This window comes from Felis catus, chromosome D2 (assembly GCF_018350175.1).
Source record: "Felis catus isolate Fca126 chromosome D2, F.catus_Fca126_mat1.0, whole genome shotgun sequence".
Lineage (NCBI taxonomy): Eukaryota > Metazoa > Chordata > Mammalia > Carnivora > Felidae > Felis > Felis catus.
The window spans coordinates 4,726,105-4,753,357 of NC_058378.1; the positions used below are offsets into that span (position 1 = coordinate 4,726,105).

Consider the following 27,253-nt stretch of genomic DNA (forward strand, 5'->3'; position numbering starts at 1 on the left):
ATAAGGTGTCTCAAAATGAAAGACAGATAGATGTCAGACACACGGAAAAAACAATTTTAATCGGGCTTTTGCAGATTTTACTATGGGAGGAATCTCCATTTCTCATCTAATCTATACGTAGTTCCCAATTAATACTGTAACATTTGGGTGACTGAGAAAAATATAGTTTAATTTTTTGCTTCTACAGTTTAAAATGTTGCTTCTTCACCACATCTTGGGTTGAATGGGGGATGTGCAGCAAGTTATGGGCTATGAGTTTACTCTGGGGATCTTTCTGAGAAGATAGACACACGTCAGAATTATGGATTATGGAACACATTATGTTGGTTTATCCATGATTCCTTCTCAGTATAGTGAGGTGGCAAAAGATAGTGGCTAAGAGCACAGGCTCTAAGTCCAAACTGTCTGGATTTGAATTCAGGTTCTGCCACTTATTAGTTGTATGGCCTTAAATATATTACATAACCTCTCTGTGCTTGAGTTTCCCCATCTGTGAAATAAATCAAAAGGATGTTTATCTCCTAAGTTGTGTGGAGATTAAAAGAAGTAATACAGGTGTTATGGACTGATTATTGTATACCCTTCAAATTTGAATGTTGAAGCCCTAACCCTCAATATGATGATATTTGAAGATGGGCCTTTAGAAGGTAATTAGAATTAGATAAGGTCATGAGGTGTTAGTGGCTAATAAGAAGAGGAAGAGGTCTCTGTCTCACTCTCTCACTCTCACTCTGTGCATGCACCTAGGAAAGGCCCTGTGAAGACACAGCAATAATCCAGTCATCTGCAAGCAAGGACAAGAGCCTTCAACAGGAATCAAATCTACCAGCATTTTGATCTTGGACTTCTCAGCCTCAAGAGCTATGAGAAATACATGTCTATTATTTAAGCCACTTGTCTGTGGTAATTTGTAATGGTAGCCCAAGCTGACAAAGACAACAAACAGGTCAAGCTTTAGAATGGTGCCCAGCATATAGTAAGCACTCAATAAACATTGTCGATTATAACCATACATAACCATACCCATAAATGAAATATACCAAGACAAAGCACTATAAAGGAAGAGCTCTCTCAGTTGAAGTAAGAAGCAGTTAAAGCAGCTGGCCTGTGACCTATTCCTCTCCTGGTTGCCATGGTAATATTGCCGAAGTAAGAAAGAATGCAGGTGACCCAGTCTTATCTTCTTGGAAGCATGGTAAGTAGGTGTCTGAGCAACATCCTGATGATTCATGCTAGGAGGAATATCCACATATTTGGAATACTCTTGACAGTATGTCCCTAGTTCAGGATTGCTTACAGTATGAAGCATGGCTCCCAAGAGAAAATCACCTAATCTATATGCTCCTCAAAAAACGAGCAACACATGGACTTCTTACAGACCTCCTATATTCTTCAGGGCCAAAAAGCATGCATCTGGTGAAAGAGAATGTGAGTAGTTACGCAGGTGTCCCAGACTTGCTCCCTTTCTCTTGTGTTTCACAACTGCACATTTCCTGGAAACTGTTAGAATACTGGTAAAATCTCTGACTGGTGTGACCCCAATTTGACTCTCCAACACTCTGTTGTCACTCAAATTGAAACCAAAGTTAGGACTGTATCTCCTAAAGGGCAGAAAGAATTCTAGAATACTTTCAGATGTTTGGAATTCATGGGTGTTATCTCATGTAGTCTTCACAACAACCTTTAATGTAGACATTATCCCATTTTATAGAAAAGGAAAATGAAATTTAGAGACATTGGCTATATTGGAAGAACAATCACTATGTTTAAAGCCATTAAGTCTCTGAGAAGGATTGTGTATGGGCTCCTTGCCCATATCCTCTTACCCTTACCAATTTAAAGCACAATGGCCCAACTTCCAGTTGCTAACGCCTGCAACAGTTCCAGTTGCAACTTTGCTTGCAGGCTTTTGCCGGTAGCCTGAGATGGCTAGGTCCATGCCAAAGAAAAGTTGCCCCAGAGGAAGTTAAATAGACAAGTTATTCAAGTCTGTCACATTAGAGAGAGACTGAACTCAACAATAGGGACAGCTGGGGATTTACAATCAACAAACAGGGTGAAGCAGCCAATGGGTGGAAAACTTCTAAGAGGAACTTAGGTATCAAGAGTGGGGAAGGGGAGCTTGATTAGTTATCAAGGATTAGGGAGTATCCCACTAAATCACCTCAAAAAGATTCTTGCTACAACTGGGCTTAGTGTACCAAGAACAAGTCCTAGTTGAGAAGAAGGTTCAGAGGAGCCTGACTAAAGTTTGGTCAAAGGAGTGCTTGTCACCTCTCCAAGAACAGGCCAGAGAATTAATGGTCACCAGGAGCAACCTGAACAAAGACTGAGGGGTGCAAACACCTAGGCTCCCTCACCCCACAGGAGTACGCCTTGGAGAAAGGGGCTCTGTCCTGGCTCTCAGATTTGCACAAAGGGATCAAGCTTTAGTTATGCACCCTAGTGAACTGCTAGACAACAAGGTCAACTTTTGATTGCCTGTCTCACTTCCTGCTCCTTGCACATTTCCTGGGGCCAAATTCCAAATCAACTTACTTGCACTCAAATCCTTGTTTCAGGGAACCCAAACCAAAACATGAGTTTATGTATTCTCATTCAACAGAATAATATCTAAACAACCCCAACAATAAAAAATATATATTAATAGTTTAGCAAAAGATAAATGCTATATTTAAAACAATAGTAATATGAATTTATGCAGTATAATATACTTTTAAAAACATACCCTGTGTTTTATCTCATGAGGTATTTATACCAACTTTGTGAAGCAAACAGAATATTTCCCCAATTTGACAAAGGTATATAAAATGTCGAAAAATTAGAATTTTCAAAACAGGTAGCCATAGCAATTTACTGTATTGGTTCCCATGGCTACTGTGGCAAATTACCACAAATGCAGTGCTCTGAAACACCACACATTTATTTTCTTAAAGTTATGGAGGTCATAGATTCAATAAGTGTCACTAACCAAAATCAAGGTTATCAGTGGAGCTGTCTTCTTCTAAAGACTCTAGAAAAGAATCCATTTCCTTGCCTTTTGCAACTTCTTGAAGTCACTTACATTCCTTGCCTTGTGGTCCCTTCCTCCATCTTCAAAGTGCGTAACTTCAATTCTGTATCTGTTGTCACATTTCTCTCTTTGACCCTCCCACCTTCCTCTCGTAGGAAAACAGTGAAACCAACTGGATAATCCGGGATTCTTTTACTATCTCAAGGTCCTTAATTGAACCTCATCTGCCAAGTTTCCTTTGTCCTTTAAAGTAAAGTATTCACAGATTCAGAGGATTAGTTACACGAACATCTTTGGTAGGGATATTATTCTTTCTACCACATAAATACACTATATAGCTTTAAATTAGAAGAGTCGTTTCAGAGACAGAACCAAGCATAATGGAGGCACATATGTTGGGGATATCATGGAACTGGCCAGTGCAGGTGCATTAAAGAAAATGAAATTTAACCTTATGTCACCTTAGCTATAGGAATTTACAGCTTTTCTCATAGATCATCAGAGAATGCCAGCCCATCCCCAAATACCAAGCCCGTTCTTGCTGTCTCTGGACTTCCTTTTTCCCCTCACAAATCTACACTGATCCAAATAAGGAAGACTCATGGGCAACCAATCAGCTAGAAAAGCCAAATGACTTCCATATTTACCCTGTAAAACTCCTTACTTTGTGAGCAACTCAGAACTCACTGCTTGTGGAGCCTTGACCTTCTCATCTTACAGACTGAAACTCTTGCAATAAACTCGTCTTTCTGCTCTATTTTACTTGGTGGACAGAATTTGGTTTTTGACAAAGAGAAGATAACTTATTCCAAGGAATGACATCATAGTTTTATGTGAATCAATCACTGATATTTTTAAAAGGCTGACATGTCTCAGAAGTGGGACAAATGCAAACCTTAACTTCCTCCGACATGTATTCAGGTATACACGAATTGTGTGTATACCTAAATCATATACGTTTTACTTTCCTTGATTTAGTTCTTATTTATTCTTACTAAAAACTTACATTTCCTCCTGGTCTAGCAAAAAAAAAAATGTATTCACAATAGCAACACTTTGTTAGCCACATATAAATCAATATTGTAGAATTTGGACTCTTCCAGCCCTCTTTCAATTATAGTTTACTTTTCTCATTACCTGTACGTACTCTGTCTTCAATATCCTTAACCCTTACAAATGGAAAGTCTGACAACCAAAATTATTAGTGCTATACTCCCATCTCACTTTTATCTTCTCATTATTCTACCACAACTGTCTATAGAAGCTTTATCTGATAGAAATACGTGAGCCACAAATGTGAACCACATATGCAATTTTCGATTTTCCAAGAGTAGAAGAAAAAACACAGATGAAATTAATCCTAATGGTATATTTTATTTAACTCAATATAATCAAAATATTATCATTTCCACATGCAATAACATTATTAATGAGATATTTTACATTGTTTCATCGAAATCTTCAAATTCTGTATCTTAGTTGGCTTAGACACATTTCAAGTGCTCAACAGCTACATGTGGTCAATGGCTACTCTACGGGACAGCGCAGATTTATCTTATCCTATCAGCTCTCATTGAAAGCAAGCACAAAAAAACAATGGTATATCGTATAGCACCCACCACTGCTATATTAGTACGTGGCAGGGCCTCTGGCAGGACCATCCGCACAGAGCCCTTGTGTTGCCAAACCAGAGCACCATGTGGTATTCTATGAACTCTAAAATACGCTGCATTCTGCGAGGGTGGCATCTTCCAAAGCACAATTCTGGATCTGACTATGCACAGGCTCGACTTCTAACCAAATCTTCTGAGGCAAAATTCAGAGTATCTAGAGGTGTCTCTGGAAGTAGGTAAAAGTTATAAGGCAGTTACATTCTTCCAAAATTCCTTACTTTTATCTTTCCTATAGCCTTGTTCAAATTTTTGGTCATTAGCAGGTTCCATTTCACTCAAAATCATCTCTGTAATGGATAGAATCTAAGTATTTTATTATTAGTTCCTAAGCACAGCTGGGTCACACTCTCCTGTTTATGACACCCCACGATAACTACTGCCTCCGTGGGTTACCACATGCTGTGGGGGCCCAAGGAATCAGATGACAATGTGCCTGTCATCTGACTGGTCCCTCTGTCAATCAGGAAGGCTCTTTTCACCAGTTCCAGTGAAATCTGCATAAATGATTGCCTTTTTCAAAACACATCAGAATTTTGTTTCTTTGTGGTAAATACCTGATACTATCTGGTTCAATAGTTTTTATACATAAAATACTCGCTGAACAACACTTCCTATTAAGAAAACGAACAAACAGGGACACCTGGGTGGCTCAGTTGGTTAAGAAAACGAACAAACTAGAAATGCTTATGCACAACAGTTTCTACAAACCATATTAATTTCAGACAATGGGAAACAAACTCTTTTTTCCATTTTTAAAATTTTTTATTTATCTTTGAGAGACAGAGCGGGGGGAAGGGCAGAGAGAGAGGGAGACACAGAATCCGAAGCAGCTCCAGGCTCTGCGCTATCGGCACAGAGCACGACGTGGGGCTCAAACTCACAAACAGTGAGATTGTGGCCTGAGCTGAAATCAAGAGTCAAATGCTTAATTGACTGAGCCTCAGGCGCCCCTTGTGTTTTCCATGTTGAAGAATGCTTCTCATGTTCAATGAAGCAGGCCCTTGCAACGCTAAGTCCTGAGCACCCATCTTGTGCACCCTGGTTTAGCATGGGCCCCAACACAGGAGAAGGAACTTGAACTAAAAAGTGTTCAGAATAATTGATATGGAAGTCATGTCTTTATGTTAAATCACCCATCTTCAAACACAATGGGTCATCCTTCTAGATAATAATTAGGGAGCGTCCCACAGAATCCAACACAAATCCGTGCTGCATATGTACCGAGCACCCCCTTCATAGGACAGGCAACACTAGGTCTGGAAGACTCGTGGCAGCAGAAGATGGGCACTGTTTAATATCCCTGGTGCCCTGAAGAATATCCCCGAGTGTTTGGACACACTTAGTGCCCGCCATTAGCAGGCTATGAACACATGTTTACTGAAATAATTCTTTAATTTACCCATACACAGTTCTGCTATTTTTCCTGTGTACCTCTGCACAAGAAAGTAAGAAAAAGCTGGGTAGAAATCTCCTGTAAGATAGGTTTAGGTGCAAGAATGAGGAGAAAAGACTGCAAAACCAGAGTTCAGCTCTGCAAAGCAATACAACCAAAATAGTACAAGGTAAAACACCCCTAGGTTTGGAATAAATGCTAAGTCTCTCTACATAATTATATTCTTTGCAAGTCTAGGCATGCATGTAGGTGTCTCACGATTTAAAATGATAATGTAAAATGTAGCAGAATCAGATATTTTTAAAAGAGAAAACTGGAGAGGTCATTACTTAGTTGATATGACTTGCTCTGAGTACCAGAATCTTGAAATTCTAATTGGTTGAACCCACCTAATCTGGTAGGTTCATTTTTTTTAAACTTTTTTAATGTTTATTTTTGAGAGAGACAGAGAGAGAGAGAGAGGGAGGGAGGGAGACACAGAATCTGAAACAGGCTCCAGGCTCCGAGCTGTCAGCATAGACCCCGACGTGGGGCTCGAACCCACGAACCATGAGATCATGACCTGAGCCAAAGTCAGACGCCCAACCGACTAAGCCACCCAGGTGCCCATTACTAGGTTCTTTAATTCATATATTTAGTAGACACTTAGCGATTTGCTGGGAATGGCAGGACCAGAACATCCATGCATGTGTCTTCTACCCTAAAATTCAAAGCCTTCCCCATACTTTCTCTAAATGCCTGTGTTTGTCTCCATTACAATCTTCCACTTCCACTCCTGCATCTGCTGCCTCATTTCCACTGTTCTGATTTCCATAAAACACATCTGCTGGAGGGAAGGATCTTGTTAATTCACTCTGCTGAAGATTCGCTTGGTTCTCTTGAGAGGAGACACATCACATCAATCAAAGTATCTCTCCCATTTTTGTGACTCTGCTGTCATGCCCCAGTGCCTCCCCCAAAACCCTCTCAACATGTGACCCTGGGACCAAAGGAAAGTCTCCTGGGAAATGCACTGCATTTATCCCCTGAATACTGTTGAATAAAATGCAGTTAGTGTGAGTCTGTGTTATTTGCCCTAGGGTCTGAAGACAATTTCTATTGTCTCCACACTAAAGAAACCATGAAAGTTACGACCAAGAAAATGTAATTGTAGTAAGATCTACATTTCTCTACATTCAGCCTCCAATCTTCTATGATCCACACTGTTCTCTTCAAGGGAATCTGTGCTTAACTTGGCCCTTGTATCAGGGCCTCCTGACCACAGGAAGATTGTCCCCCTCTGAATAAATTTCTCAAAATTCACTTTATGTTCCATATTAGGAAATGATTCTGTAAGGTTCTGCTGCAGGAGGTTGAACAAAATGCTGACAGCTGTTTATGCTTGTTACCAAAGGAAAGGTTTTGTCTGTCTGTCTACACCCCAGCTCTTTTATTTGACCGTAGTCTGTGCCGTGATGTGGAGTCCCTCCTATGCTGTCGCAAGGGGGAACATTGCATTTGTTCCAAAAATAGATTCTTCCCAATGTGGCACTAATAACTTTCTTCACGACACCACTAAGCATCTCTGGATGGTGGGTTTTCAGATGTATTACTATCTATCCATTTAAAACTCCTAGTCATATAGGTTCCCCTTATTTATAACAGCTTATATGTTTAATCCCAGCATAACATAAGGTTTGAAATCCAATATGGATAAATATATATTCTTATCATAGGTGCTCTATAACTTGCATTACAAATACTTTTATCCTTGAGAGAGATACAATGCAATTTTAAAGTGAAAAGGAAAATTACCCTATGGGAGTCTATGACTAAATTCAGAGACGTGAAATTGAGAATGTATGGGAATCCCAACATGACGAGCCAAAGTTTAAATTTATTCTATAACAACATAGTAAAAGAAGAATAGGTCAAGCGATCATTCTTAAAACTTAAGATGAAAAATCTTATAAAGCCTCACTTGAGAAAATCCGAAGAATAAAATCGCCACTTATAATATCTGTATGACATATATTTCTCTTCGATTTTACTGTAAAGCCCTGTGTCACAGACACTTTTCACCCATCTTTTGAACCCCTCTACCAACATAATGCCTTACATATACCACCGGACCGGAAACAGTGCTGAATGAACAAATGTGACACATTCTCTTTATCGTGGACCTGAGAGAAGGTCCCTTCTCTTTGTTTATAAACTTAATATTGCAAGATGGACCAAAATTAAAAATCCTACCATGGGAAGGTACTCTTTTGCATTGGGCAAATACTGACTCTACTAGGTGGGAATGTATGTCAGAGAGGTCACAGCTTTACCTTTCAATTCTAATTTTGTGGTTTTGGTGGTAAGAAAAAAACCAGAAAATAATAGTTTGTCCACAGCACAAGAGTACATGTTGGTAGAGAAGTAGTTAATGGTACTGTAATTAGCGAACGGCAGCCTGATTGGTCACAGACTAATTGTTGTCTTAAATCATTGTTGAGGTTGCTTTTAACCTCAGTCAGTGAGTCCTCGAGACCATAACTTCATACAACATGATGATGTTGATAACACTAATAATAGCTTTCTATACACCAAGATCCTCAATTAAACATATGCTTACACTATTCCTTGTTCTTCCAGAATCACAATGTACCATACTTTGTAATGTTATGTTATTAAACAAAAGATTGCCAAACATTTAAAGTCTTATTTTGTGTGTTCCTGAGTTTTCTGGAGAAAAGTTATTTTTCTCTCATCCATTGATTCCACAGCTCACTACAATTAGAACTACCATAATGGTAGGATGTGGTGGTAGAAATATATGACCTCAGCCTTTGTAATCACCAGCATGGCATTTCCCGAAACAACACTAGGGTATCAGCATGGCCGAGCCTCTCTTCTCGGATCTAATGTTTTTTGTGCATCCCAGTCTGAAAGTGCTGACTGCATCATAAGCCTGGCTGCCAACATGAAGCTTGTAAAACAACAGAAGAGAGACAATAAAGCTGCTATTTGTGTTTTACGGAACCGTGTAAAACCAAGAAAACAGCAGAGTATCCAAGGGCTGGGATGGTAAATACTCCCAGTGGTGCTAATCTTTGTCCCCACTCATTATGGCAACACCCCCAAAGCCATTTTCTTTTTTAAGCTGTGCTGTATTTCCAAAGAGAAATACGATGAAATCCTGATAGGAATCTGTCTGTGCATATCTAAAACTTCAATTACTCGTCAAATGGATGGCATTCTTTCGATGACTCTCAAGTCACTCTAGTACAATAGTCTACCTGATACCGGGAGAAACGGTTATATGGGATGTTTTAGAAATTAAGCAGATGGCTTAACTAAGTAAGCACTCTCAATTCTAAACTGCTAAAATATCTTTAGTTGTAATGTTTTCCAGGAAGTAGATTTAGCTTTATTTATACCCAGGATGGGTACACAGTACTATAATGCTACAGCTAAGCACTAGGTTAACTTTTAAATGTTTACTTGCTTGAGTGTACGGTAAATAAAGTCGGAAATTTTATCAGCATCTCCCAAAATATCTGCAGGACTTTGAGTAACAGTCATCCTCATGTTAAGTTTTGCTGTGGTGGATGGCTCTACAATCTTCACTGCTCCTCCCACTGAAAGGTAGGGTCTGATTCTCTTCCCCTTGAATGCAGCGTGGACTTGGGAACTTACTTAATGGATATGGTGCTACCTCCTGGGCCTCTGAGGCTGACAGCAAGAAGCGCTGTGACATTCTCAGGCTTCTTGAAAGTCTCTCTGTGTCCCTGAGCTACCATTTAAGAAATCTGGCTAGTTTGAGACCATGTGCTGGCCAGACCACTGTACATGTCTTGTCGACAATCCAGCCGGTTCTAACCTCTCATTAATTCTCCTTAAGTTCTGGAAAGGCCAGACCAGCCTAAGTACCATCTGGGTACCCCCAAGAACCTTCGTTGATAACACACAGAAGAAACATCCAGCTGAGCCCTGTCCAAATCCCCGACCCACAATTGTGAGATAGAATAGAATGGGGGTTGTCTTAAGCTGCTAAAGGGAAACTGTCTCCACTCAAAACACTTCTGATACCAAATACGTATTTTATTTATTGTTTTTACCACACCAACTAGTTCTCTAACTCTCCAGACACCAACTTAGTGTCCTACAATTAAATTCTGACACTACCTATCCAGAGTTAACATGGACCCCACAGATTAGGGGTATAAGACCGCCTCTCACTTTAGATGTGAATCACAAGTCCTGGGCCTCCTGCACTTCTGACTCAATGTCTTTAAATTGGAGGTTCTCACCACTTTCTCCTCAGAGTCACTAATTTTCTATAAAGGCTCACAGAGCTCAAGGAAATACTTACATTCACCAGTTTATTTTAAAGAATATTAAATAGCCAGATGCAGAGGTGCATGGGCAAGGTCTGGAAGGGTCCTGAGTTCAGGAGCTTCTGTCCCCCTGGGGTTGGGGGGGCACCACCTTCCAGGTAGGTGGATGTGTTCACCAACCTGGAAGGTCTCTGAACAGCATAGCTTAGGGATTTTAATGAAGGTTCTTCATGTAGGCATGATCCATTACAAACTCGACCTCCCTGGTGGATGGCTTGGTCCAGTCCCCATCCAGGACCCCAGCAAGAGTTGTCTCATTAGAACAAAAGATGCTCTGGGATGCCTGGAGGGCTCAGTTGCTTAAGCATCTGACTCTTGACTTCGACTCAGGTCATGATCTCACAGTCCATGAGGCCAAGCCTTGCATTGGGTGGGCTCTGCGCTGACAGCATGGAGCCTGCTGGGGATTCTCCCTCTCCCTCTCTGCCCCTCCCCTGCTCATGCACTTTCTCTCTCAAAATAAATAAACATTAATTAAAAAAAAGAACAAAAGATTCTCCTATCACCAGACAGAGCTGTCTGTATAAGACACTTCTATTATAACTGTTACTCAGGAAATTACAAGGGTTTGAGGAGGTCTGTGTCAGGAATCAAGGACAGAGACCAAATATATATTTATTATTATGTCACAGCTGCTATAGAATGTGGATACTTTGTGAGCAGAAGAAATAACTGTAACACATGTCTTGTTGTATTGTCACATACAGTCTTGTCAAGTTGACTGAATTTTATTGTAGTATGAAACTCTATTTGAATCATTTTGGGTCAAGAAATTTCACTGTTTTAGCTTTTGTTTTACCTGCAGCCTCTCTTTCTAAGTGCAACCCACACTTTCTTTTGGGAAACCCACCAGTAACTAGTCTTGGGGAAAGGGAAGCCAAAGGGCTAAGTCCCTCCTCTGCCCTAAGTATCCAGGGGATAACACTTAAAACTTCAAGTCCTCTGGGACTTTGGATCTTGTACTACTGATACAAGGATGTGAAGACGAGCAATACATTTCCTAAATCCCGAAACTCCCAACTTGGTAGAAAGTGTCTTTATGGTCTGTTCCGAGTTTCCGAGTTTCTCTCCCCCACGTCATCTCTCAGTGGCCCCCGGAATCCCCAGCACCAATCACGTTAACTACTTATGGTTTGAACTGTGTCCCCTTAAACAGCTACATTGAAGTCCCAATGCCTAGCACATAAAAATGGGACCTTATTTGGAAACTGGGTCTTTACAAAGGTAATCAAGGTGAAATGAAGTCATTAGGGTGGGCCCTCATCCCATATGACAGGTGTCATCATGAAACAGGGAAACGTGGACAGGGCAGACTGTGTGAGGACACTTGGGGACACTTGGACGGTTGACCTGCAAGAAGAATACGCACCATACTATGGTGGCGAAGGACACGGAAGATGATGGGAAGATCATAAAGGCATCATGGACGACAGGCAACTGTGCACCTTTTATTCTAGGAAACAGCAATTCTAATGGCAGACTGAAATCCCATTAAATGTTGGTCATTTGCCAGGGGCTGTTGGTATGTGATTCCAATAGGGAAAGAATGGTACATGCCCATCTTTCTGGGCTCTCTTTGTGAGCTCTCTTTCTCTGTGACAGAGAAAGGTGTGAGCAAGGGGCACAGAGCCAGTTTAAAGGCTCTTCCTGAAACGTGTGTTTCCCTACAAACACCACACTTCTGGCCTGATAGAAATTTGACGTAAGTCAAGATAAGCCTTAAAAAAATCAGGTAGGCCTTGGGGGACCCAAGTTTCAGTGGTACCCTGTAATTACTGAGATTGAGCTGCCACGTTTTTCATTTCTAAAACTCACTGCTTGGTGTTTTTTTTCCCACTCTGAGGGCTCGGTGTCTCCAAATGAGCACTTTTGGGAGAGCGGCATGTGTGACTGGGAAAGTTATCTGGCATTTGTAAATACTGAGGAGACCACACACATGAAATAGAGACAACCAATAATTCGTAAGATAGAGCCTTGCTTAATAGAACATTGATTCCATCTTCTGGCTCTCTGGTGTATTGAAATAGGGGGGTAAAATCCAGAAGGCACTCACTTTGAATATCATGGAAAGTTTTAAGAGCGGAGAAAGAAAAACTTTGTGTAATGTTATTTGGCTCTCTTAGAGTCTATATTCATGAACCGATTCTGCAAATGCAGCCATGGCATAAATCATCTGTGAATTAAGAGTCAACAAAACAATGAATGAAAATCCCCAGTGGATGTTCTGCTCTTTTCATAAAGCACAAGAAAAAGAAAACTATAAGGCATGAAAGAAGTTAGGCTTATAGATGTTTGGAGTTTTCTAATCACTTTATATTTTTGTGAAAGCCAATCTTCCTGATGGTTAGTTCCTGCCTCATGCTGACAGTTTACAAATAAGAATAGCGAGGTCCGGGTTCAGAGCAGACAGTGTGGAGCCCTCCTCAAAAGCCTTTTTAAATTCAAGTGACAGAGCTTCACAAGCATTCCTGGCAGTAAAGGATGAATATTAATGCTTGAAGAAAACAATAAACTAGATCTGGATCTGTAGTCCTTCACCTCCCCAGCCCCCACTGGAAGAACAAAGGCAGACCTCCTGCACTGGATGTTTTGTCTTTTTGATTTTTACACTCTTAAGTGGAAAAGGCACAATCACATAACCCTTGTTAGCAAGACTTATCATTCTACTGATATACTGACTGCTTCATTCAAGAACATTGTCTTCTGGATCCCTCCAAATCCAGACATATAAACATACGTCCATAAGGTACGTTCAATAGGAAAATTTATTTTTTCAAAATGCTATGGAAATGAGGAACCCCACGTGAGGTAACACGGCACGGCCTGAAGACAGATCTCTGTAAGAAATTCTGGCCTGCTTTGTAGGACAGTGCTTTGTTTGCGTTATTGAAATGCAGTGTCACAGAACACTCGTTACAGTATAATTCAACATTTCTATACATTTCTCACTGCTCCTCGTGGTAAGTGTTCTCTTAATCCCTTTCATCTAGTTCACCCATGCCCCCACCCACCTCCCCTGTGCCAACCACCAATTTGTTCTCTATATTTAAGTCTGGTTTTTTTTGTCTCTCTTTTCTTTGTTCATCTGTTTTCTTTCTTAAATTCTACATATGAGTAAATCATACAGAATCTGTCCTTCTTTGTCTGACTTATTTCACTTCACATAAAACTCTCTAGCTCCATCCACATCGTTGCAAATGGCAGGATTTCACCTTTTAAGGCTGAGTATATATATCCTATATCTTTTTTACCTATTCAGTTGTTTTTAATTCCTCAAAAATTTCAGTTGCAACATGCACGAAATCAGGAGCTGACCCACCTGTCCAACTACATTATCTTCAGATTGCTTCCTCATATCATGGAGAAGATCCTCAAGTAAGATGGAAACCTAAGCTTCCTGTGTCTAGATCGAAAGCTGTTTGTCTCTGGAATGTTTCTCTTTGCCTCTGGATACATAGTTTCATTTTAGCTTAGGGGAGAAGGCCTTAAAAAAAGTTCCTGACAGGTTCTGAACAGATCAGCTTCAAAATTGTTCAACTTCTGATTCTAGAGCTACTTAAAAAGTCCTTTCGGGGCGCCTGGGTGGCGCAGTCGGTTGAGCGTCCGACTTCAGCCAGGTCACGATCTCGCAGTCCGTGGGTTCGAGCCCCGCGTCAGGCTCTGGGCAGATGGCTCAGAGCCTGGAGCCTGTTTCCGATTCTGTGTCTCCCTCTCTCTCTGCCCCTCCCCTGTTCATGCTCTGTCTCTCTCTGTCCCAAAAATAAATAAACATTGAAAAAAAAAAAAAGTCCTTTCAACTGTCTTGTCAGATTTTAGCCAGGACGAAGAGTGAACATTCCTGCAAGTACTGAACAACCCTATGGATGAAAAAGGCATCCTCAAAGAGGGTACAAAAGATATCATCCTCCCAATATCCAGAGCCACCCCAAAGGCAGCCAAAGAAAGGAAGGGGCGCCTAAGTAGTTCAGTCTGTTAAGCATCCGACTCGATTTCAGCTCAGGTCATGAACTCATGGCTCGTGGGATTGAGCCCCAGGGTGGGTTCTGCATTGAGCACGGAGCCTGCTTGGGATTCATTCTCTCTGTCTGTCTCTCTCTCTCCATCTCTCTCTCTCTCTCTCTGCCCCTCCCCTGCTCATGCACACACACACACACTCTCTCTCTCTAAAATAAACATAAGAAAGAAAGAAGGAAAAAAAGAAAGACTTAGACAATCCTCTGAGAGGTAGCATCAGTAGAACCTTAGCCACAAATGGAGTGCAATATATATCTGTCCGGTCATATTTTGGGGTTCCCCCATCTGATGGCTGAGCTGCCTGCATGTGTAAAAACGGATAACCTGCATGTCCCAGGCAGGCAGAAAGCCACGCCAAGATCTCAGAGCACAAAATGAGTAAGTAAGAAGGAATTCACTGTCTCTGGGAGAAAAGGATCAACAACCTATGGGTATCCCAAAACCAACTTAACAGGAGTCTGGATTTGGAAAGGAAGGGATAATGTGAAGCGTCAACTTCCTCTCTTGTCAGGGAACTACAGAGATGTGAGAGAGAGCAGACTCTGGCAAGAACTCTCACCTTTTGCTGGCTCCTGCCCATTTTCCCTGGACCCCGCCTCAGGCTGGGAGGTCTTTTATGGTGCACCTCACTGCACAGGCATCTTCTTGAGGTTGGCAGGTGACCTAAAATCAATCTAACCTGTTCTGTGACCAATGTGCCCTAGCACAGGACTCTTGAGAGTTAGGTAGCAGGCATCTAACAGCTCTACATGCACCCGGCAATTCTGTAGCTTGGGCTTCTTAGATTCCCATGAGCGACAGACCTATGATTGTTTCATGAGAAGATTTCTCTACAGCAGTGGACTCCCTGATGGCTTTTAATAGTCTGATTCATGCCTCATTAGATTTAGATTTTGATTTGAGGGTCTAAACAGTCCAATTTCTTGTCTTAATTATTTATCCATGTCCCCAAGTTGAAACTGGGTGAGTCGAGTCCCCCCCCCATTACAGGATTGGACCTCCCGGTTTTTAGTGTTTTAACCACTGCTATCTGCCATGGACCCCTGATATTAACTACCCAGGACCCTTTCCAGGACCCCAGAATTTTCTGGGAATCTTAACACACCTCAGAACCTTTCTGAGGTCTCTAGAAACTTTCTGGAAACTTTAACAAACCCCATAAAGGGGTCCCAGAACCTTTCTGGGGACAATATATAGCTTTCTCTATATATATATATATAGTTATAGTTATAGTTATAGTCATAGTCATAGTTATGCACATATACATGGATGTTTTAAATAAAGTTAGTTTGGATCAGAGAGCTGCACACAAGGGAGCGGAGCTCAAATCTGAGAGTGACTTACCCTTGGCCTCTAGCAATAATGAGGAACAGTGAGCTTGAGGGTTTTAGCAGGTTCATCTCCTTGTCCCATAGTCTGTTAGCAGTCAGCATCAGATCTCCTTCTTCATCACCAAAAACTGCTAAAAAGGAATAAAGAAGACACTTTAGTTGATGCAAACAGACTTTATTTAAGACTACAGGAAGGGGCGCCTGGGTGGCGCAGTCGGTTAAGGGTCCGACCTCAGCCAGGTCACGATCTCGCGGTCCGTGAGTTCGAGCCCCGCGTCAGGCTCTGGGCTGATGGCTCAGAGCCTGGAGCCTGTTTCCGATTCTGTGTCTCCCTCTCTCTCTGCCCCTCCCCCGTTCATGCTCTGTCTCTCTCTGTCCCAAAAATAAATAAACGTTGAAAAAAAATTAAAAAAAAAAAAAAGACTGCAGGAAGTGAGCAGTCTCCATTCTCAAGGGTCTAGAGAACACCAACAGGAGGCTAAAACAAGAAGCCTTTATAAGATAAAGGCACGAAAGAGACAATAGAGAATATCTGGCTGCCCAGGGCCACATACCCAACCGTGTTTGGGTGAGAAGATCCAGAAGTGGCCTGGAATTTGGGGACTGACTGGTTACACCACAGACTTACTGCCTAAACGTGGGGTCTCTACAGGGACTCAAAAATCATCTAAGGTTTCTTTCGGTTTGCCGACGCGGCACTCGGGGTGACAGCGGCCCCATCTCAGGCCTGGAAAATTATTTCCACACCTATTAGAAGATAAACTTGGGCATATGAAAATCTTAAGAGTTGATTGAAGCAAGACCCGCAGGGGCTAGATGTGCAGGGAAAAGGTGTACAGGGAGAAAGTGCAGAAGCAAAGAAAGAAAATTGTTTGGCTAGGGCTTAAAGCTTAGTTGTCTTTTAGTGATTGGTTGTCCTTAGTATTTCTCTGTTGTAGCCTAAAGCATTTACAGGCTTGGAGTGGGGTCTGCCCAGGGGCTGCCATGGTTAGAGCCCGCTCAGTCTGAGGGCCTCCTGGTGCGTCTAGTCTGATGGGTGTAAGGGCCAGCAGCCACCTGGCGATAGCAGGTGCTCGGTCAAGAGCGGCTGTGTTTACCGTTGCTTTGCTAGCGACAGTGTCATCATCAATGGCAGCAGCGTCTTGATGGAAGATGACTAATTAAATGCTAAACTGAGTTTCAGATCTACCGGGAGCATGAAACAGGGTGAAAAGCAGGAGGAGGGTGGTTTCAAAAAGCTTCAGACAGACCCAGCTCCTAGGCTGGCTCTGTCGTTACTTGTAGAGCCTGGGAAAGGGGCTTCATCTTTCAAACCTCTTATTTAACATGAGAGTAACAGGTGTATTTACTTTACAGGACTTTTGTGAGGCTTAAAGGAGACTTCAGGTGCAGTCCTTAGTATCATTTGTGGTTCGTAATTAAGTGCTCAAATAGTGTTAGCAATTATTAACATTATGGCATGTTATTATTCAGTCTCAATGAAGGACCATCCTCACAAGGGAACCCTAAATGTCTGATCCATTATAAGTGGGGGAAATAGGATTTAAAAGGGTCATCTGAAATCTCTTACAAAAGAAAAGCAATAAAATATGAATCGGTGGGCAGGAAAAGACACAAACACGCCCCGAAAGTACTGGCAGGTGAGAGGAAAGACTGCAGGACCAACGGCCGACACTCACTGAGGGCCAGGCACCGTTGTGAGAACTCTCCAGATATTCATGTAGAGGGCCCTAATAATCTTGTCAGGCAGGTACTATTTGTGTCCCAAGTTTACAGATAAGGACAGAGGGGCCAAACAAGTAACGCATCCCAAGTCACACAACCAGCCAGGAGCACAGCAGACATGAAGCCAGAAAAATGCTCTGGAGTCTATGCATGTACTCATTTTACTATTCAAAGTAGCTTCTCTTCCATACATGTTAAAAAGGTGTTCTCAAAAAGACCAGTGAGAAGCATTACTGGAAGGGGGACTTAGGAAAAAGGCAACGCTGAATCCTTGTATCAGTCACTGTCTTTGGGAAAGGTACAGACACGGAGTTAAGGGCAGGCCAAGAACCCAGTATACACGGCTTCAATAATTCCACCCTGGGGAATGACAAAAGTGTATCATCCTACCAGTAAAACACGAAGTAAATGTACGAAGTTAATTGGAGATGTAAATCAAGTGATAAGGGCCTGAAGGAGAAAAGGCAGTAAGATTGTATTTCTTCCACAGATGCCACTTTGGCCCAGGAATCCAAGTATGCCAGAGTCGGCACACACTCAAAGATGGTAACTGAACATGTCATTTTGGACAAAAAGCACACCCTGCCTCCATTCTGGGGCAACGATGGAGTGGAGTTTCCCAATTGTTGACAGCAAGAAACACCCTGCCTCTCACCTGCTCCAACACACAACATCAAATCCTAAATATGTTCCAGTATGAGGTCTCCATCCCTGCTATGCACAACCTGACCTTGACTATCTATTGAAACAAACAAAAACGACAACGATGCAAAATGTAACCACTTTTCCTCTAAACTTTCTTATCAACATTTTACAGCTTCATGAAGTCTTCACCATGATAGATTCTTGGGGCATAATGATTTATTCACTAGGTATCATGGTAAGATCTCAACCACTCAAATTGTCACCTGCCAGACTTCAGTACCTGACCTTGACTGCCCATCTGCTTGCATTCACCGACCTTTATCTCACATTTTCCCTTGAGCTCCTCTCTCCAGCTTATCTCTTAACTCAGGCAAATGGAAAGCAAAACCTTCCCTCAAGTGAGCAAGCGAGTGACTGTCCTGACAAGACCTCCAACCAGCCCAGACCATGTTGACCAGTTTGAGCTCAACCCCTTACTCACACCTGAGCCAATGGACCACGGTGTGACCTCTAGAAAGACTGACAACTACCTCTACTCGCTGCAATACTAAAATCTCCGCCCAAGGAGGAGCACAAGTCTCATTACATAACACACAGCGTGTGTGCAGGCAGGTTTCCCTAGGACATACGCACGACCCTATGTCTGCGTCTACAGATGATGACGAGGCTCCCCTATCTAAAAATCCCTCCTAACCCTAAACAAAGGAACCCATTCCCTGCCCAGAGAGCCAGGGCTTTGGAAGTCATTCCCTGTGATCTCCTTACTTGTTGCATATAAATTTTACTTGGTGTGACATCCACACCTGTTGTATCTGTGTCTTACCAAGGAGCAGACTCATGTTGGTTCCATTACAAAATCTACCTTTATCACGCTCCACGAGTTGAGCCCCAAGAGTAACAGTCAACTTCAACTCCTCTATGTACAGTTTTGCAAGAAGAGCATTCTTCTAGTAAAAATTCAGTGGGCAGACACAAGTATAAATTTGAATACAGAAGGTAGATTTGGCAATGTTTGTCAAAAAGACTTAAATTTTTGCTTACAATTTGATCCAGAATCCCTAGCTCTCATAACAACTGTAAGGATATATACATTTTGTGCAATGACATTTATCGTATGAGTGTTCATGAGGAAAAAAATCATGACATCAAAAATTAAATATCCAATGACGAGACAGTTAAGTAATCTATAATATATCCACCAAATGTAATAAAATGCCCTCATTAATAAGAGGAAAGTTTAAGAGCAATGTCATAGAGGGGTGCCTAGGTGGCTCAGTTGGTTAAGCATCCGACTTTGGCTCAGGTCATGATCTTGCAGTCTCTGGGTTCAAGCCCCAGGTTGGGCTCTGTGCTGACAGCTCAGAGCCTGGAGCCTGCTTCGGATTCTGTGTCTCCCTCTCTCTTGCTGCTCCTCCCCCACTTGCACTCTGTCTCCCTCCTTCTCAAAAATACAGAAACATTAAAAAAAAAATTTTAAAAGAACAACATCATGGAAATGGTTCTTAATGCATTTATCATATACAAGTGCATAGAAAAAGGACAAAGAAGATATTGTAAAACTCAAGAGGTAACAGATTTTCATTTTTACACCTTTATTCATTTTCATTTTTTACATTTGTGTCAGTGAACTTTTGCAGTAATAAAAAAAGTTTCTTTCCGGGGCGCCTGGGTGGTGCAGTCAGTTAAGCATCCGACTTCAGCCAGGTCACGATCTCGCGGTCCGTGAGTCAGAGCCCTGCGTCGGGCTCTGGGCTGATGGCTCAGAGCCTGGAGCCTGTTTCCGATTCTGTGTCTCCCTCTCTCTCTGCCCCTCCCCCGTTCATGCTCTGTCTCTCTCTGTCCCAAAAATAAATAAACGTTGAAAAAAAAAAAAAAAGAAAAAGTTTCTTTCCTTTTCCTTTTTTTTTTTTAATTTAAAAATTTGTTTCCAGTCCTAGGAGTCCCAGAAGGACGAGGTCAGTGTCCCCGAGGCCTAATGCTGACAAGCAGAGACAGGACGGAACAGGGGATGTGTTGAAGACCACGGCCCACCTTACAGCGTTTCCTTCCCGACGTTTTGTTTGCCATTTTGCTGTTGTGAAACACAGCATGTCATGTTCCCCAGCCAGACGTATATCACATTCTAGAACTCTCGTAAAGCCCTGGGCCCTGCACACCTTCTTACCTGTGAGCTGGGATGGATCCTATAATGAAAAAAACCCACAAGGACATCCTTGGCTTTTCTTTCCTTAAACCTCTGAGCCTAGGGAAGCACTGCCCAATCGACTCTGAACATTAACGGAGACGTTCCGTATTTGCGCCGTACCTATGCTCACCACCAGATTGCTCTGTCCCTGCAGGTCTGAAATGTGGCTAGTGAGACTGAGAAACTGAGTGTCCCTGTCACTTGGGTTTTATTAATGAAATGTGCGTAGCCATGTGCGGCTGGAGGCTGCTGTGGCCGACGGTGCAACACTCACGTGGTCAGGAAGAGCTGGCGGACGTTTCCTGTTCTAGATTCCACTTTGGACCTTTCCAGCTCTTCCAGGTTAAAGTCCCTACACAACATTTACCTGCTCGCTGATTCATTCGCCTCTATGAATTTTACCAAGCATGCATCATATGCCAGTCTTGGTACTGAGATCTATCGACCCAGGAGCCAACAAGACGGCCGTGGCCCCTGTTCTCACAGGACATACAGTTCAGCAGAAATTTTATTTTCTTGCTCCAAACTGCATGTCCTGTGATTTGTGTCACAAAAGGCCACCAAGACCTAAAAGATGGGCTCTGGTACATCAGGTCACTCACTGTGTGCTGTGCTGAAATTATGTGTTTAGAAGTGTATTCAATTGCATCAGCTCTCATCCACGGTCCCTTTTTCTCTACTGGGTGCTTGAATCTTCCAAGATCCATTCATTACAGTGAAGGGTAAGTGTTCTCCTATCTGAATTTCTCTGAGACGACAGGGATTGCTTGATTCTTCAGAGCGCAAGGCCTTGCTCATCTGAGAAAAAGGGGACTGGACATAAAGGGCAAAGACACTTCTCCCTGCCGTTGGGAAATAAAAGAACTTTCCTACTAGCTAAAAGGCACAGAAGAAAACCCTATATATCTTCAAATTCAGTTTCTTTTGGGCCTTCATTATGTCTAGATCATTGTACTAGGTGTTTGGGGTGACCAAAGATCTGAAAGACTTGGTCCCGACCTTCCACAGAACCCCATTTGTGTAGAATCCAGGGGAAGTCGCCATGTGCATCTGCTTTCCTAGAAAATGTAATTCCAGCAGTCCTCTTACAGCATTTCAAAGGAAGTGAAAGGGAACAAAACTCGGGGGCAGGGCAATTTTGTGTTCATCTTTCCATTTAAGACAAATATAAAGGAAGGACCTGACATGTCTCTAAAACTATGCCCAGCCCCACAGCAAAGATGGTAAAACTACAGTCATTTAAAGGAGATTAGGAGATTAAAACTTCCTTAGGTTTACATGTAGTTTGTGTGTCTTATGGATATAAAAGTATTAAATAAAAACTGTAACTGGTACTCAGGGTTCTCTAGAGAAAAAGAACCAATAGAATATATATACTCTCTCCCTCTCTCTCTCTCTCTCTCTCTCTCTCTCTGTGTGTGTGTGTGTGTGTGTGTGTATAAAGAGAATATGTATATATAAAGAGAATATATATATATATATATATATACACACACAGAGAATATACATATACAAAGAGAATACACACACACACACACACACACACACACACACACACACAAATAGATTTGTCTTAAGGTATTGGTTCATGTAATTGTGGAGACTGAGAAGTTCCCTGATCCTCAACCTGCAAGGTAGAGATCCAGGAGAGCTGGGGCATAGGTCCAGTCTAAGTGCAAAGACCTGAGAACCAGCTCTGAGGACAAGAGAAGACCCATGTCCTAGTTCAACAGTCAAGCAGAGAGCAGAACCAACCTTCTTCGGCCTTTTTATCGCTTTTAGGCCCCAAACCAATTGGGTGGTGCCCATCTATGCTGGGGACACTCTACCTCCTCAAATGCTAATCTCTTCCCAGAACACCCTTACACACACAGAGAGAAACAGTATTTAATCAACTGTCTGGAGACCTTAATGCCTAGTCAAGTTGACCTACAAAATTAACCTCCACAGACTCTTCCCAAGAGGGAGGCCCCCCTATATGGCCTTTACGAGTCCTCGAAATGTGACCCGTGTGGCTAAGGATTCTGCATTCCATTTGTACAGAAAGGGCATGGTAGTGCCAGAGAGTCTGGGTTCAAACCTGCGATTCCCACTGTTGGCAAATTTTTGAGCCCTCTGTCAGCTTCATTTTCCTCATCCATAAAATGGAGACAAAACCTACGTCATGTGGATGATGCAAACATTGAAGATAATGTCTGAGCAGGGACTACCACGGTGCCTACTTGTAACCGGCACCTAACACATTCTGGATGGATCTGGGGATAGTTTTTGAGGGAGCAGTTATTGCTAAATTAAAGTCAACAGACAAAGCTTCATAATGTAGCATCAGAAAGTAGTTCTTCTCCAACACAGGGCAATGATGATGCTGTCACATGGTGTGACGAACAAGGTAGATGGCACATGGCTTTCTCAATGCTTGTTGGCTGGGACCAAAAGAGCATCAAGCAGTGAATCTTTGTCTGGAGAGAAGACGGCCTGCAATGAATGCAATCTTAAATAATCCTAGTTACAAGCCGCTTGGTCTTTTCTGTATCTTTAGTGGTGTCTCAAACTGTCTCCTACACCCAGGGAAGAGAGAACTCCAGAACCATCAAGGCCCAGCCTGAGGCATCAATGTCAGCTGGCGGGAGGGCACCACCATCTCCATTTACATGTCCCAGGAGATAAGCCGAGAGAGTGCAGGCAGCCTGGCGTCCTGCCATTGTTTCTCGGAAGTGAGGCTGGGAAAGCAGGTGCTTCCTGCTGGGCGGTGCCACGCGGGAATGTTCTCTCTAACCTGGACTGTCATTTGCCCCCGTTGTTAGCAGCGACTCACGAGGACACTCTTCCTAACCACATTTCCCTTGTCATCACGTCTGTTCATTTACCAAGAAATGATGCGATGTCGCCATTCCGGGCTGTCCCTGTGAAGTGTATTAGCACTGGAGGTCACTGTTGTCCCAAGCAAACCCAACACTGCTGTGCCTCTTCCTCGGTGATTTTCAGAATGGCCCGGGGCCTCAGGCAAGGGTTCATCACGTCCTCAGGCAGAACCACATGACACTCCTCAGGCAGCCTGCACTGGTGTTGCTATTTTCAGATTCCAAATCTAGTCCATCCCAGGAGCAAGAGTCCAGGGAAAAGGCCAGGAAACCTCAGAGGCACGGAACGTACATAGATTTACCCTCCACTCAGATTACTAGAAAGGTCTATTTGTGAGCAAGAAATTCTGTGCTTGCTGTGTATTTCCTGAAAACAACACCAATAACTTAATACCCTAAAGATACACCTGAATCAGAATGAATGACATCATCATCCTGTGAAAGAGTTCCAGAAGCATTTCTTCAATAAATGAGGCGCAAATATTAACTATCACCTCTTATCCTGGCTACTCCATTACCAAATAACAAGTAATCCAGGCTATTAAAGCTCTCAGGCTGACCTTCTAAACTGCTCTCGGACATAAGCAAACACAGCAGGAAGTGCATTTTAGGGCAATTACAGGCACAACTCAAGTATTTACTGGACACAGCATTGTAAGAGAACAATCTTTTTGGCATTTCCGAGGGAACCGTTCAATCCTGCCACAGTGGTGGCCCATCAGTGGTGGGAAGAGACCATTTGCCCCTAAGGGTGGAAAATAATTTTGCAGTGCAAGTTAGGGAGGGATGGCATTTCTTCCTCTACTACATCCAAAGCTGAATGAGTGTGCTACAGCATTTTCCCCCATGATTTCCTCGTGACAATGTTGTGGTTACGTTAGCAGGGGGTGGAAAACTGATAAGTGTAATTGCTGAATCACAGGATGTATAGGATGTAAATATTTGGAAGGCAATTAAAAACCATTTGCCTCCTTAGCTTCTTAAAATAAAAGGCATGACTGAACAGCAAATGAATGGAGATTTTTTAAAAAGTAGATGAGATTGTAAGACAAGAATATGAAATGATTTATTCAACATTCATTTTGAGGTTCGGTCTAATGTGAATGGAGGAGGAAAAGAGAAAGATGCTGTGGATCAGGAGAAATGTGTCATCAAATAACTAAAACTAACTTGCAGGAGACTCCCCCCCAGGTCATAAAGGATCATAGTGTGTGGGGCTGTCAATTACCTTCTCAAGCAGGGGCATTGTTTTGCGGGGGCAGGGGCGTGTCTAACTGCTAAGTTGCCCTTGTAACAAGCTGTGGGGTTTGCCTCATTCATACTGTAGGACGGCAGTTAAAATAACCACGTCAATACACCAGCATCCAGTAATGACAGTTCTTCTGAACAAATAGCTTTTCTTTTCTACTCTTATCTGATTCACATGTAAAGATGTCCAATGTCTCATTCTATATTCAAAGTAACATTTTGATATTTGACTGCATCCGTTGAATTTCTAACATTCTAATCTTTACTGCCAGCAGAGATGGTATAAAGATTACATTACACATACGCAGACCATGTTGGGTTTGCATAAGGCAGGAAAGAGGAGGATTAAACAGTACTCAGGTACTCCTAGAGCAAGTTTAAAATTCGCACACTACAGTTTAGATATCTGCGCAAAAAGAGTAATTTATTGTGTTCTACGAGGAGCCTCATTGTGCCTTCGATCCTCTATTTCTCTGATTAAAAATAAAACACATTTTATTTATTATCAAAAACCCTAAGATTTGATGATGAAATCTCATGATGAATGGTAACTTTGTCTCTTGTTAGGTTAAAAAGGCTCTTGGGTTAATTCAGTCTCTTAAATCCTTAACCTATCTAAGGACATGCAATCTCGTGAGGACACGGAAAGGGAACTTGGATCCACGTGTCACGCTCTGCTAGCCCTGCCGACTCTGACCGAGGAATAACCGATGGGTCTTGGCATCCACGGTCTCTCCTCTCCCCACACACTTGCCGGCGTGTCTATGCATCATGGTGCTGAGGTCTGGCCTGTCAAGGTAGACAGCATGACCGCGCCCAGGGAGCTCAACAGACTCCGTGTGCTGGTTAGGCTCCACACTTAGAGTCTTTCTGGCTGTGTAGATTCTCTGACAGTTGGTGGCCTTTTCTTGGGGATCTCTGACTTTGCACGGGTTTTCTCACCCTGAGCCGTGGTGACTTTTTGGCAGTTAAGCATAATTTCATTTAGTTCTGCTTCCTTTCAATTCTCAGCCACCTTCTTCCTTCACACAGTCATTCTGGGACATGGGGACCTTTTCCATGTCACGTAGGGGCTGCAGGTTGGGTGCTCGCTGCCCCAAGTCTACACATCTAGACCCTACCTCTGCCTGTACCGACCCAACATGCTGATGTCATGAAGCAAAGGGAAGCAGAGCAGAAACTTGGTTCCCCTCGCTCGATCTGGAATCCCAATGAGAGTTTCTATCCTGCTGCCTTTCCTTTTTCCCAACCCTCCCCCCAAGGGCCCCTGGGCTCATCCTCACTCACTTAGGTCGCTTGGTTTTTACAGCCTCTCATTTCCTAATCTCAGAGGTGGAAGAGCTTTCTACTCCCATCTCTACCTGAAAAGAAACGTGCTTTAACATATACTTTTTTCATAGAATTGGAGAGCAAAGTTCTCTGCCTTGATCTCAAGTTCCATTCTTGATATAAGAAGGAAGTTTTAGGATTTAAGAATCTGTTTTTTCCCCTCACAAAATCTTGACTTCGTAGATACTGTTTTGCTCTGAACCAAAACCAAAACAAAACAAACAAAAAACCTTGAATTTGAAACTCCAAATTGAGCATGACTTCATTCTCTATTGTACCCATTGAAGCAATACAAGCAATCGATTCTTGCTTTGAGAGTTATAAGGCAACAATATTTGGGGAAAATATTTTAAAAAGCAGCTTAATGTCTTTAAAAAAATATCATTTCAGTTACATTTCTTGTTCAAAGACTCTCAGGGGCACCTGGATGGCTCAGTTGGTTGAGTGTCTGACTTTTGGTTTTGGCTCAGGTCATGATCTCATGGTTCATGAGATCAAGATCCCAAATTGGGCTCTATGCTGACAGTGTGGAGGCTGCTTGGGGCCCCCTCTCTCTCCCTCCCTCTTTCCCTCCCTCTCTCTCTCTCTCCCCCTCCCTCCCACCTCAAAATAAATAAATAAAGATTTAAAAAAAAAACCCACACAAACTCTCAGTAACTGCCAATGCTTTTTGAACCCACACAAAGGTACAAGGCACTAAAAGCATTTACAAAACCCTTCCAGGCTTCCCTCTCATGTCTGTGTGAGACAGGAAGAGACTTAATGATTCTAAGGTAAAAGACTCACAATAATGAAGAGAAATTGCCAAAAGGTGGATTTTGCCCAATCTAGTAGAGTCCCATGTAATGTCAGAATCAGGTTCTGAAATTAGCACTTGAGGTAAATTCTACATTTATAAAATTTATCTTTGAACATTCCTTAAGTTACCCACAAATACATTACACTCTTAACAACTGTCAAAAAATACTATCGTTGGGTTAGCCCGATAACCGGTCTTACTCCGGAAATAAGGTATGTTGTATGAAAAAGATCTTTAAACTGTGTAATCCTAGTCAGTGATGGTCACATCACGGGTCAAGAAAACTGTTACTTCTCTGCCCTTTTCCACAGGATGCAGAGTTTAAGCTGCCTCGGTTAAACGGGATTATGATGTGACTCCACTGGTTGAAAGGACAGGTCCTGATAAATGTTGCTATTTGACAATGATCTGGGGTGTGAATATGCCATCAGTGATCAGGTGTGAGATGAGAACAGATAACAATATTTGCTTATCTCTGTGCTAGGCACGCCATCACATTAACCCCCCCAATAACCCCAGGAGATAACGTATTATTATCTCGATTTGAAGAAAACCTAGAGGTAATATTCAGAGAGATGCGTATCTTCTTTGGCATTAAGTGATCAGCCTAGACAAGAGGCAAAATATGTTCTCTTTAAAGGACAGTAATCTTAGAACTGTACATATTCTGACC

The 27,253-nt window shown here is 42.4% G+C and overlaps 1 long non-coding RNA gene across 2 annotated transcripts in view; it reads right to left on the bottom strand.

The window, feature by feature from the left end:
* Positions 1-27,253, bottom strand: part of LOC102902289 — a 111,276-nt gene that overhangs the window by 78,233 nt on the left and 5,790 nt on the right. Inside the window, exon 3 of one of the 2 annotated variants that reach the window (XR_006586821.1) lies at positions 15,802-15,916. This is a non-coding gene — a long non-coding RNA (uncharacterized LOC102902289). Of the gene's footprint in view, positions 1-15,801; positions 15,920-27,253 lie in introns of both variants that reach the window. The other variant, XR_006586820.1, reaches the window with a different exon arrangement.